At 46.1% G+C, this 11,632-nt stretch overlaps 1 long non-coding RNA gene across 1 annotated transcript; it reads left to right on the forward strand.

Annotated features, from left to right (window-relative positions):
* Positions 1-222: 222 nt before the first annotated feature.
* LOC309614589 lies at positions 223-11,400 on the forward strand. Its single transcript, XR_014236305.1, has 2 exons — positions 223-3,082; positions 8,697-11,400. It is a non-coding gene; the product is annotated as an uncharacterized lncRNA (long non-coding RNA).
* Positions 11,401-11,632: the final 232 nt, after the last annotated feature.

Here is an 11,632-nt window from a genome sequence, read left to right on the forward strand (position 1 = left end):
CTATCCATCTGTGTATTTGTTTGCATATCTGTCTCATCTGCTGCTAGATTATAGACTTTCATTCATCATTCTGTCTTCAGGGGCTAGCAAGCTGCTTCAAACAGAGTAGGTGCTCAATATTATTGGACTGATTGGATTATTGATTGATTGATGGGAAGGGAGCATTGAACCTAGAACCACAGTCAGCACATAGCCGTGACAGAAGGGAAGCCCCTCTCTGGAAAGGGAGCATTGCCAAACAACTTTAAGCTGAATTAAAAAAAAAAAAAGTTTTTCCTTCATTACTGAAAGAGGTTTGGGGAAGCAATGGAAGAATCATGCTGCTTTTTATAGTGAAAAGTTATGGGCAGTCATATGCAATGAGCACAGAACCAGACAACATGTTCCTGCCACACAACAGCTGTGGGATTCCGAAAGTCACTTAGCCTCTCTGAGCCTTAGTTTCTTTCTGACAATGGGAAAAAATAATACATTTTGGGGTTATTGATAGGATCAGATGAAATGAGGAATATGAAAGTATTTTATAGAATCTTAAAGCACTGGAGAATTCATGGGGTCTGAGTTAAGGCAGAAACAGGGGAGGCAGAACGTAATGGAAGTGTGCAAAACCTGTCTGAGATGCAGTTCACACACATACACATACATGGGCACTGTGCTGTGTTGAGTGTTCCTCAAAATTTCACAGCCACCTGGAACCTGTGTATGTGACCTTATTCAGAAATAGAGTCTTTGCCTATGTAATCAGGTTAAGATGAGGCCATCCTGGATTAGGGTGGGCCTAATCCAGTGACTGGTGCATTTATAAAAAGGGAAATTTGAACACAGAGACACAGAGGAGAACATGTAAAGCCAGAGGCAGAGAGTGGAATGGTGCCTCTAGGAACCAAGGAATGCCAAGGATTGCCGAATACCCACCAGAGCTTGGAAGAGGCAAGGAAGGCTCCTCCCCTAGAGCCTTCAGAGGGAGCATGGCCCTGCCCATACCTTGATTGTGAACTGCCAGCCTCCAGAACTGTGCAAAAATGGATTTCTGCTGTTTTTAACCATCTAGTTTGTGGTGCTTTGTTACAACAGCCCTAAGATACTAATACACACGCAACCAGCAATTTGCCATTTTGAATACCTACAGGTGGTCCACGTGCCCCACCTTTGCCCTAGTGAGCGAGCCTTTGTAACCAAGGAAACAGCCCTCATGCTTAGCCTAAAAACGCTTTCAGGAAGATTTCACTTCAAAAGATAAGGCACAGAGATGAATTGTTCCTCTTGAGCTGCCTGCACTTGGATGACACTTGTCACTCTTAATGCCCCAGTTCCCTGCCTGCATTTAATGCCAACCAAGACTGCAGCAGTGGCCAACCCAACTTCCTCTGTTGCCCGAGGTCCAGCCAACATCTGGTTTCCCCTCCTCCTTACTGCAAACCACTGGGGGAACGATTCCATCACAGGCTCAAAATGACCGAGGAATAAGTGGCCAGGAAGGATTTCTATTTGCAGCCCTAGGTAAGCAGATTCTATACAAATGACCCAAAAGGAGAAACTGGCCAGATGTCTTGGATCAGGGTGTCCATATGTCATCTTCCCAGGAGGACACCAGACTGTGATTTCCCTTTCTCGATTGCATGTTAAAGATCAGAGCCTAGAACCGCAGTCAGCACATAGCCGTGACAGAAGGGAAGCCCCAGCTCACCCACTGCACCCATGTGCCGGGTCTGTATCTTCCTCTGAGGTGTTAGATGGGAATGCCCTTCCCTGCACTTGCTGGCCGTGAGGAGCAAGTCTTCCCCAAACGCTTCTAGCTCTTTGCTCCTTACGTCTCCCCACAGAGGTGGCATGTTTCCTGGTTTGTGAACAACAGCTGTTGGTCCATATTTCTCAAGAGGGAGGAGTTAATCCATCAGTGGTGTGGAGTGAGGTTCCTTCCCTCTCCACCCACACCTCTGGGTTGCTGGGACCTGAGAAAGTATATCTGCTCTGCAGATACAAAATTTGCCTTGGGGAGACTAGGCTGTGGATAAAGAGTAAGCAAGCCCACTTTGGCTCTCATTATAGCCTCTACTAATCTTCATCAATAATAAAGGTGGCTTTTTAGTTTCCACATCTTAGACATTTAATGATTTATCAATTGGTTCAGCGCATGGGTGGTGAAGAGAGGGACTGTTTGGCGGGGACTCCCAATGACCCTGAGGTACTACTGATTCTTATTTTTAGTGATAGTTATGTTCTATAAAGTTCTGCAAATACTGAATTAGCAAATACTAAACCATTGCTCCTCAGGGAAGTACACACACACACACACACACACACACACACACACACCTCACATAGATTATAACCTTAAATCTTAACAACAACGCATCCTGGTAGATTCAATTTGACTTTTTTATTTTATAAGAGGGAAAGTAAGCTTCAGAAGTGTTAAGTGGCTTGCCTGAGGACACCCCACTAATAGGGGCCAGAGCTGGGATTCACACCCAGTCCAACTGACCAGTGTCAGAGCCTCGTGCACTGCCTTGCCCCATCCTGTCTCCACTCTCTGCTCCTCTCTGCACAAAAGCTGAAACACGGAAGCAGAGTGTTGCCTCATTCCACCTCAGCTAGGAAGGTATGCATCGAGCAACTCAATTTTTTTGGGCTGCTCTGCACATGTCTGCAAATAACTTCTAAAGTGCCCAGAGTACTGACTTGGGGGTTACAAATAAATATCAGCTAGTAGGTGAATTTGCAATTATGGCATCTGTGAATAATGAGGATGAACTGGATGTTGTCTTATTGCTTCTAATTATTCACTGTCCTCATGGTAAAGGGATTATAATCTTTGCCCCTCTCATGTGACTTGCAGTGCCTCCCTGGGTGGGGGGGAGGAGAGGGGTGAGTATATGCACCTGTCCATTGCCATCACACCTGGCCATGTGACTTGCAGTGATATATGCCAACCCTGGGAGAACCTCTAAGAGCTACCTCATGGTTTTACCCACTTTCTCGCACTTTTTCCTCTTCCAGGAGAACATTGTGTCCCAAAAGAGGCTGCTCCTTCCACCCGGATCCTGGAATGAAGACACATGAATCACAGCCAACATGTGATGTAAGTGTTTGGGCTTGTAACCCATTGAGACTTTGAGGTTTGAAATTGCAGCCTAACCAAGCAAAAGCTGACTAATATAGACCCACGATGTCATGAGTAGACAGCTGTGCTGTTACCTTATCCTGTTGATTAAAGGCAATAATCCCCTTCTGTTTAGATAGTGGTTGGTTGGAACTTTACTTTTTTGCTTTCTGCAAACCTATAAAGAGGAAAAGTCAACCCCATGTTCTGGAGGACAAGAGAATGGGTAAAAACAGAGACCAGGACTTAATCCCACAGTAGCCAAGCATGGCAGCTCAGGTCCAGCAGGAAGCACTTGCCACGGTGGGATCCGATGTACAAGAGATTCAGTGAAGGATAGAGGGGGAAGGAATGGAGAAGGCCGGGAGGATCCTTCAGACAGCGATGAAGGTCTGACACCGGGGAAGGGAGAGAGCGAAGGAAGGACTGGGGAAGAGGAGCCTCAGACTGCAGCTCAGTTCTGGAAAAGTGTCGACCAGGATGACGGGGAGCCCCAAAGCCAGAGCTGTTCACTAGGGGAACCCCACAGTAAGCAGGTCCCCCAGCCGGGCTCAGTTACTGTCCGGGAGCAGCCTGGAGGCAGCAGGGCTTCAGTGTTCATGGGACGGCAGCTATGTTCCCCGAGGCAGATTCTCTTGAAAGAGATCTGAGTGGTGGGTCTCCAGGGCTACCACACCTGTTTAGAGAAGGCCTGCGCTCTGTGGAGCCCAAATACAGATGGTCTCTGACTTAAGACGGTTTGACTTATGGTTTTTCAACTTTACGATGGTGTGAAAGTATTGAGTAGAAACCAAACTTCGAATTTTGTATTTTGACCTTTTCGCAGGCTAGAGGTAGGCAGTGTGATGCTTTCTTGTGGTGCTGAGCCACAGCTCCCAGTCGGCCCGGGGATCAGAATGGTAGTCAACCGATACGCTTACAACCATCCTGTACCCAGACAAGCATTCCATTTTTAACTTTCAGTACAGCTTCAATAAATTACATGAGATAGTGAACACTTTATTGTAAAATAGGCTTTGTATTAGGTGATTTTTGCCCTACCGTAGGCTAATTGATGTGTTCTGAGCATGTTTAAGGTAGGCTGGGCTAAGCTATGATGTTAAGTATTAAATGCATTTTCGACTTAGGATATTTTCAACCTACAATGGTTTTATCTGGACGTAACCCCATCATAAGTTGACAAAGACCTGTAGATATGGGAAACAGGCCAGATGAGGGATATATTAGAGATAAAATCCAAATGGCACGCCCCCCCATAGCTCTCTACTGGCCACCCTAACACATGCCGTAGACTCAGCACCTAGAATATATGTCTATTTCTGCAAAGCCTTTGAGGATTGTGTCATTCCAAGCAAATATTCAGAGACTCCTGCTGCTTCGTCAAAGAGGAGGAACCATAAGGCAACCCACTCACTCGCAGTTATGCAACAAGTCCAGGCAGAACCAGAATTCAGACAACGCTCATGTAATCCCTGCCCTGAGCTACTTCCTTCCCAGGAGACATATGCAGATTCTCCAACCGAATGAGCATGAACTTGACTGCTCCTGCCCATGCTTACCCATTTCCTCCTGACATGGAAGATGTATCCATACAGAATCATATGAGGTCACAATATCTGCTTCCACCTCCTCATTTCACACAGAAGGCAGATGACACCCAGGCAAGGGGGTGGGGCGGTCGGCCACACGTTGGTCTTATCCGATGGAGACAACACCCCAGAATTTCCAAGTCTATCCAGGATTACCGTGAGGAAACAGAGGCCTGGATTTCGAGACTCTTCTTGTGCTGTGGCGCTCGTTTATTGAGCATCTACTATGTGCTGATCCTTGCCGCAGGCTGTAGGAATATGGATGAGAACGGGGGGGGGGGGGGGGGGGGGGGGGGACTGGAGACCCGCCCTCGTGGAACTTACCGCTTCAAAGCCTTCCCAGGTGTGGCTCAGAAGCGCAGCTGCAGGGTTCCCTGGTTTGGTTCTAAATCCACAGAAGTAAGAACTTAGCCTTTCCCTGCTGTGTGTGAGCTCATGATTTTTTTTTCTTATGTCAGTGAGGTCAATTACTCTCCTGCAGTTCTGCAGTAAAGCTTTCCAAGATTCTCAAGTCACTGCTCTTATTAATTACTGTATCAGCTGTTTTACATTCCCTAATTATCTCCCTATGGCACAGACAATGGCCTTTTTAATTTTTTTTCCTTACTCTTTCTGGTAAAAATAGAAAATATGAATATGTATGTATTTTAAGCTTTTATGGAATTTAAACACAACGCGAGCGCCATCTGCTGGTTACAATGAGAAATAGCTGCCTTGATTCCTACAGTTTCAGCTTTGAAAATCCTACTAATAAAACTAATGGTAATAAATATAAAGTAATGATATGTTTCAAAATAATAGATTAAAATACCATTTAGGCACCTAATGCATTCCTTTGCTAAGTGACCTAATCCTCATAGCATAACTAATTATTCTAAAATATTCGTCACGAATATCATAGCTAACCCTTGGTAAGAACTTGTTATGTACGTGATCTCAAAAACCTTCACAACAACTGTATTTGTTGGGTTCCGTTACTATTCGCATTTGAAAAATTAGGAAATGACAGCACAGAGATGGAAAGTGACTTGCCAAGGAAGTAGATGACACCGCCAAGATCTGAACTCCCATGGACCTGTCTTCTCCTCTGCACCAGCGTTCTATAATAAGCTTGGCGAAGGAGACAGAGACGATGTATTTAAAGACACAGAATGAGTCACAGTTTGCAAAGCACATGCAGGGGCATCACCTTGGTCGGTCCCCTCAACCACCTCATCAGAGAAGCTGTGTCATCGTCCCCGTGATACACATGAGGAAGCAGAGGGAGGTTAATGGTCCTGCCCAGATGTCACACTCAGAGGGGAAACAGGACCTGAACCTGGGTCTGCTGACTCTGGATTCCAGGTTGTACCCACCACATGGTACGGCTGTCCAATCCTCACAAGTGATAGAGAAGGACAGCATCTTAATCAGATTTCATCTTCCCCGAGGTCCAGAAGGAGCAGGCCCCATCTCAGAGGACAAATAGGAAAATGCTTGGATTTCTGAAGGTTCCCCGCAGCAGAAGATGCAACAACAGGGCCTGACCTCCTCCAGAAATAGGGCCTCTCCCCCATACTCCCCACATTCCCTTTTGTACCTTCCACACCCACGCCTGCTGGAGTAGGAACTGCTCAGACCCTCCACCTACAGGCAGACCACCCTCTTCACACACACACACACACACACACACACACACACACACACACACACACACACACTCCCTAACGCTGTTTGGTTCAGCAGTTAGCTTTTCCTGAGTCTCTAAGAACAGCAGGTATCACATTGCTAATCCCTGGTGTCTCCCAAACAGCACATTACACACATTGTTGGTGATTCATTGATCTCTAAGGAGTGATTAAGATGGAGAAATCCCAATAACTTTATATGGTGACAGATGGTGACCAGACTGACAGATCATTTGTAATGTATAGAAATAGCAAATCACTGTGTTGTGCACCCAGAACTAACATAGTGTTGTAGGTCAGTTATATTTCAATTTTTAAAAGGTCTTCAACAGTAAACCTATGAATAGGTAAAAAAAAAATGGAGGAATCCCAAGACCACAGCCACTTGGAGTCAAGCATTTAGGGTCAGGGCACAGCTTGCCCTTTCCAGAAAGTTTTAAGCCTCTTTAAACTTCAGTTTCCTCATCTCTAAAATCAGGATAACAAGCTCTGGAAAATTCAGTGAGGGTTAAAGGGATATCACACTTGAAAGTGCTTCATCAAGTATTAAACTCTTTGTATATGCCAAAGAAAGCCCTTCCTGAGCTTTGTGAACTGTAGATTCCTCCAAAAACTATGAAGCTAGTTGGAAACCACAGAGATGTAAAGACAAAAATTGTAACGTGCCATAAGAACATAGGTTGTTAATCATTATTAGCCCAGAAGAGTTGAGGCTCCACAATGAGTCATCAATTCCACAATTTACTGAGTGCTTCTGAGTTCCAGGCACCGTCCTGAGGGAGGGGAGGGTATTCAAAATACCCCTTGGCGCTGGACTTAAGGCACTCACTACCCCACAGGAACACTGTTCTCCTTCCTCTTCTCCCAAGCTGACACAAGGAGGACCAATGGGTATTTGCAAAGACGCCAGCTCCAGCTCCAGCCCAGCAAGTGTGCAGCATCAAAATACCTCTCAGCTCCTCTGACTCTGCCACTTACCTGCTGTCTATCCTTGAACCAGCTATTTATCCTGTCTACCATATGAGTACCAGCCCAGATAATGGATTTTAAAATGATATCTAAACAGTAAAGTGCCAGGCCAAAATTTGGCAAAGACCACTCATATTCCTCAGTATCATTTTCCTCTTCTTCCCTAGCTGGAAACATGACTGTTCAGCATAAAATTACATCTCCCAGATGTCCTTGCAGTTAAGTGTGGTCATGTGACTAAGTTCTTGCCAATGGGATGTCAACAAAATGTCATGTGGTAGCTTCTGGCAGATCCTGGGACTTTTTTATAGGTAGTTGGTCCACCCCCTCTGCCTCTTCTTCCCACCTTCCTCCATGCTGTGTTTGGAATGTGGGTGTGACTACTGAAACTCCAAATTGGGCCATGAGGACAGTGGTTAATCCCTAGGGAGAGTGGATGGAAGGTAAGAATAGCTGTGTTCCCAAGGACTTTGTGGAGACAGCCGTCATGGCTGTCCTGGACTGGATCGCCTACTGATGTTCACATGAGAGAGAAATCAATACCTATTCAAGCCACTCTCGTTTTGAGTTTTCTATAATTTTCAGCTGAACCTCATTCTAACTAATATAGTTTTCTATCGTGACTTGACATGCCACATTGACCTTTCTAACAAGGGCTTTGTACAATAGAATGGGATGCACAAATGAGAAAGTCAACTCCCACCACAAACAATACTGAAGGAAATACTGTACAAACTTCTGTTAAGGTTATTAGAGAACAGAATCTTCCATCAGCTGAATTCCAAGAACCAGCAACCCAGTGGGTGTGAGACCCATGTGCGTAGTAGGAGTCATGACAGAAACCAACCATGTTGTGAAAAATTCATGTAAAATATATTCCCAAAACCCCTACCATGCCAGGCCAGATGCTCGGGCTACAAGGGAGCTAAGATACGGTCCCTGCCCACAAGCGGCTCACAGTCTGGTGGGAGACAAACGATGGCCACACCGTGGGGTCTGTACTATAACAGAGTGGTTTGAGGTGCCACAGGGACATGCGAGGGCAGAGACATGGGCATCCTGGTAAGAAGGCAGAGGGACAACTAGGAAGAGTTTCTTTTTTTTTTTCAAATTGTTATTTATTTATTTTATTTATGGAAGAATTGTTGATTTAAAATATTGTGTTAATTTTGGGTGTACAGTAATGTGCTTCAGTTGTATATATTCTTTTTCAGATTCTTTTCCATTAGGTTATTACAAGATATTCAATACAGAACCCTATGCTATACAGTAGGACTTTGTTGTTTAGTTTATACATAGTAGTTTGTATCTACTAATCCCAAACTTCTAATTTATCACTCCCCTCCTCCTTCCCCCTTTGGTAACCAGAAGTTCATGTTCTTTGTCTGTGAGTCTCAGCCATAACAAAGAAGGACATAATGCCATTTTCAGCAACATGGATGGACTTAGAGATTATCCTACTAAGTGAAGAAAGCCAGACAGAGGAAGACAAGTATCATATGCTGTCACTTATATGTGGAATCTAAAAAATAATACAAATGAACTTAGTTACGAAACAGAAACAAACTCCCAGACATGGGGAAGTTTTCTGAAAGGAGGTATTGGAGCTCGGTCTTAATGGATACATGGACGTTATCCAGAAAGAGAAGAGCAGAGAAATCATCCCAGGCAGAGCACAAAGTGCACAAGGAAGAAGGTGTCGGTGGAAACCCAGAGCAGCATCGAGCGGGGCCCCCCTGTCACAGGCCACAGAGGGACACCCGGAGAGAGCAGCTGCTACCCCAGGTGAACCCGGCCAGCCCTTGGAACACAGCTGCACCCCCAGGTTTCACTTTCCAGGGTGACTCAGAGGATGACGCGGAGCGGCTTTGGGCTCCCTGGTGGTTTTTCGCAGCGACAGCTTCTGCTTGTGGGGTCATCACTGGTGAGTAACGAGACAGACAGCCTTTATAGATGGAAAGTGAGAAAATATCAAAGTGCTCAAAGCAGGAAGCGAGAGGAGCGGGTAGAGCAAAAGAGAAGCGAGCATTATTGATTCCCTTTTTGGAGCCAGTCCGGCTGCCTTCTTGCCTGCCCCCCTCAGCAAAAGGAGAATCTCAATCCCACAGCTACATCCACCGCGGAGGTCAAGTGGAATGTTCTTACAGGCTCCCCAGACCTTCTTGCCCTTTCTCCTACGCCAGAGCTGAAGCAGCCCCTTCCACAGGGTATTGGGACACAGCTTTGCCGTCTCTGAGAGCCCTGCCCTGCCCTGCCCTGCCCTGCTGCCCCAAGATCTGCCTTCCAGATATCCAGGACACAGCTCACATCTTCTCAAACCTGCTCACACACTCAGCCCCTGGCCTGGCTGCAACTCCACTGAGCCCCCAGGTAAAAATGGTCTAGGTAAAGAGAAGGATAATGCTTGGAAGATTAAAACATCCCTGCCTCACGTATACGCTTACGTGAGGATTCTCCCAGCAACCCTCGTGGAAGGCGTGTTGATCCACCCTGCTCAGACAAGAAACTGAGGTTTGCACTCATGTGCCAAGGCTCATGCCAGGCACTGTACCACTGCAACTCTGAGGAGGAGATGGCGGTGTCTGACCCAGAAAGTCCCATTTTAGCATGGCGTGTGTGACTAGCTGACACCCCCCTGTGCTAGGGACCATGGGAGACCCAAAGAAAGAGGAGGCATTGCCTTTACCCTCGATGGCGAGGACACCTAAAGGCATGCCCGCTGTGTGCCAGGCACTGTGCCGGTCACCTAACATGAACCACCTTAAACAGATGATCCCTTCCAACAACTGCTTTGAGGTCGGGATTATCACACCTGTTCTACAGACAAGGAAACAGAGCCTCAGGGAAGCTGAACGTGATGCATCAAAGACCCAAGAACAAGTAAATGGAAGATTCGGTCCCCAAAGCTATGCCCTTTCGACTCCAGGAGAGATCACCACCGTGAACGATGCAGACTCCGGGGCCCCACCCCAGCTTGGCTGAATCAGCATCTCCGAGGGTGGGACCCCGGGGATGTGTTTTTAAAACCATTTCTCTTCATGATTTTCTGATTGGCCAAGTGCGAGAACACTGACCTCCATCAGGGGCCCTGAGGTGGGGACTCAAGGCCTCTATGCCTCAAAGGTCCAGTAATACGAGACAGTGAGCCAGGATTGTCACCAGGAGGCTGCGACATGGACGGCTGATGGCACAGCGGTTAGAGCATAGTCTCTGGAGCCAGGTCGCTTGAGCTTGAATCCCGGCCCTGCTGAATGCTAGCTGTGTCACCTTGGGCAAGCCACAGTCTTCCTTGTGCCTCAGTTTCCTCATCTGAAAAATTGCAGTCAGGATAGGACACATCTAGAAGGTTGTTTGGGGGACTGAATGAGTTAAATGTGTAGAAAGTTTAAAACAGTGCCTGCCACAGAGTAACCATCCAAAATGCTGTTGTCATTGTTCCATGATCAATTGCCCCAAATGACACAAGAAAGAAGAGGATATTTGACACTGTGGTTCTTGAAAGGGCAGGTAAAAGGGCGGAGTTCCAAAGGATTTGGATGGATAGCGAGAGAAGAGATTAAATAGCAGCTCTTTCTTTAGTTCCTGGTCTGGTCTCGTGTCAGTTTGTTATTCCTCGGGAAATGTCACCAAGAGCAAGTCACTGCAGTGGAGACAGGTCATGAATCAGCCTGCAGGGCTGAATCACAGCTAAAGCACAACTTCTCCAGAGTCTTCAGGCAAAGGAGACGACCATTAGTCCTCTTTTAAGTTGTCGAAGACTTTCCCCAAGAAGTGAGCTGTGTATGCTTTTGATAGCCACCAGGGGGAGACAAAAGGGACTTAATTGACTACAAAATGTGAAAGGTATCCTTAAATTCCCTGAAGATTTGGGCTATTTCCCACTGATGTGTTTTCACTCGTGCTATTTCCCCTACTTAGAATGCGTCCCTCTTTAACCCTTCAACCTGTTGTCAACCTCCCAGCCAACTTCTTCACATGCAACCTTGGGCCAACCACTGTGCTAGGGGCCAAGGGAGGTACAAAAAAATATAAGGCATTGTCCTCACCCTTGAGGGTAAGGGCATTTAATGAATGTTTGCTGTGTACCAGGCACTCAGCTGGAATCCCTACAACTACAATGAGGTAGGTTTTATATATTCATTTTCAAGACTCAGTTCAACAGGAAGAAGATTCAGGGCACTAAGTGCTAAGCACTTTCTGTGAATTAGCTGATTTAATTCCCAGAACTATCCAATAAGTAAGTACTACCATTATACCCATTTTATAGCAGAATAGACTGAAGCTTGAAGAAATTAAACAACATC

The sequence above is a fragment of the Balaenoptera borealis genome (assembly GCF_965194805.1).
Source record: "Balaenoptera borealis genome assembly, chromosome: 17".
Taxonomy (NCBI): Eukaryota; Metazoa; Chordata; class Mammalia; order Artiodactyla; family Balaenopteridae; genus Balaenoptera; species Balaenoptera borealis.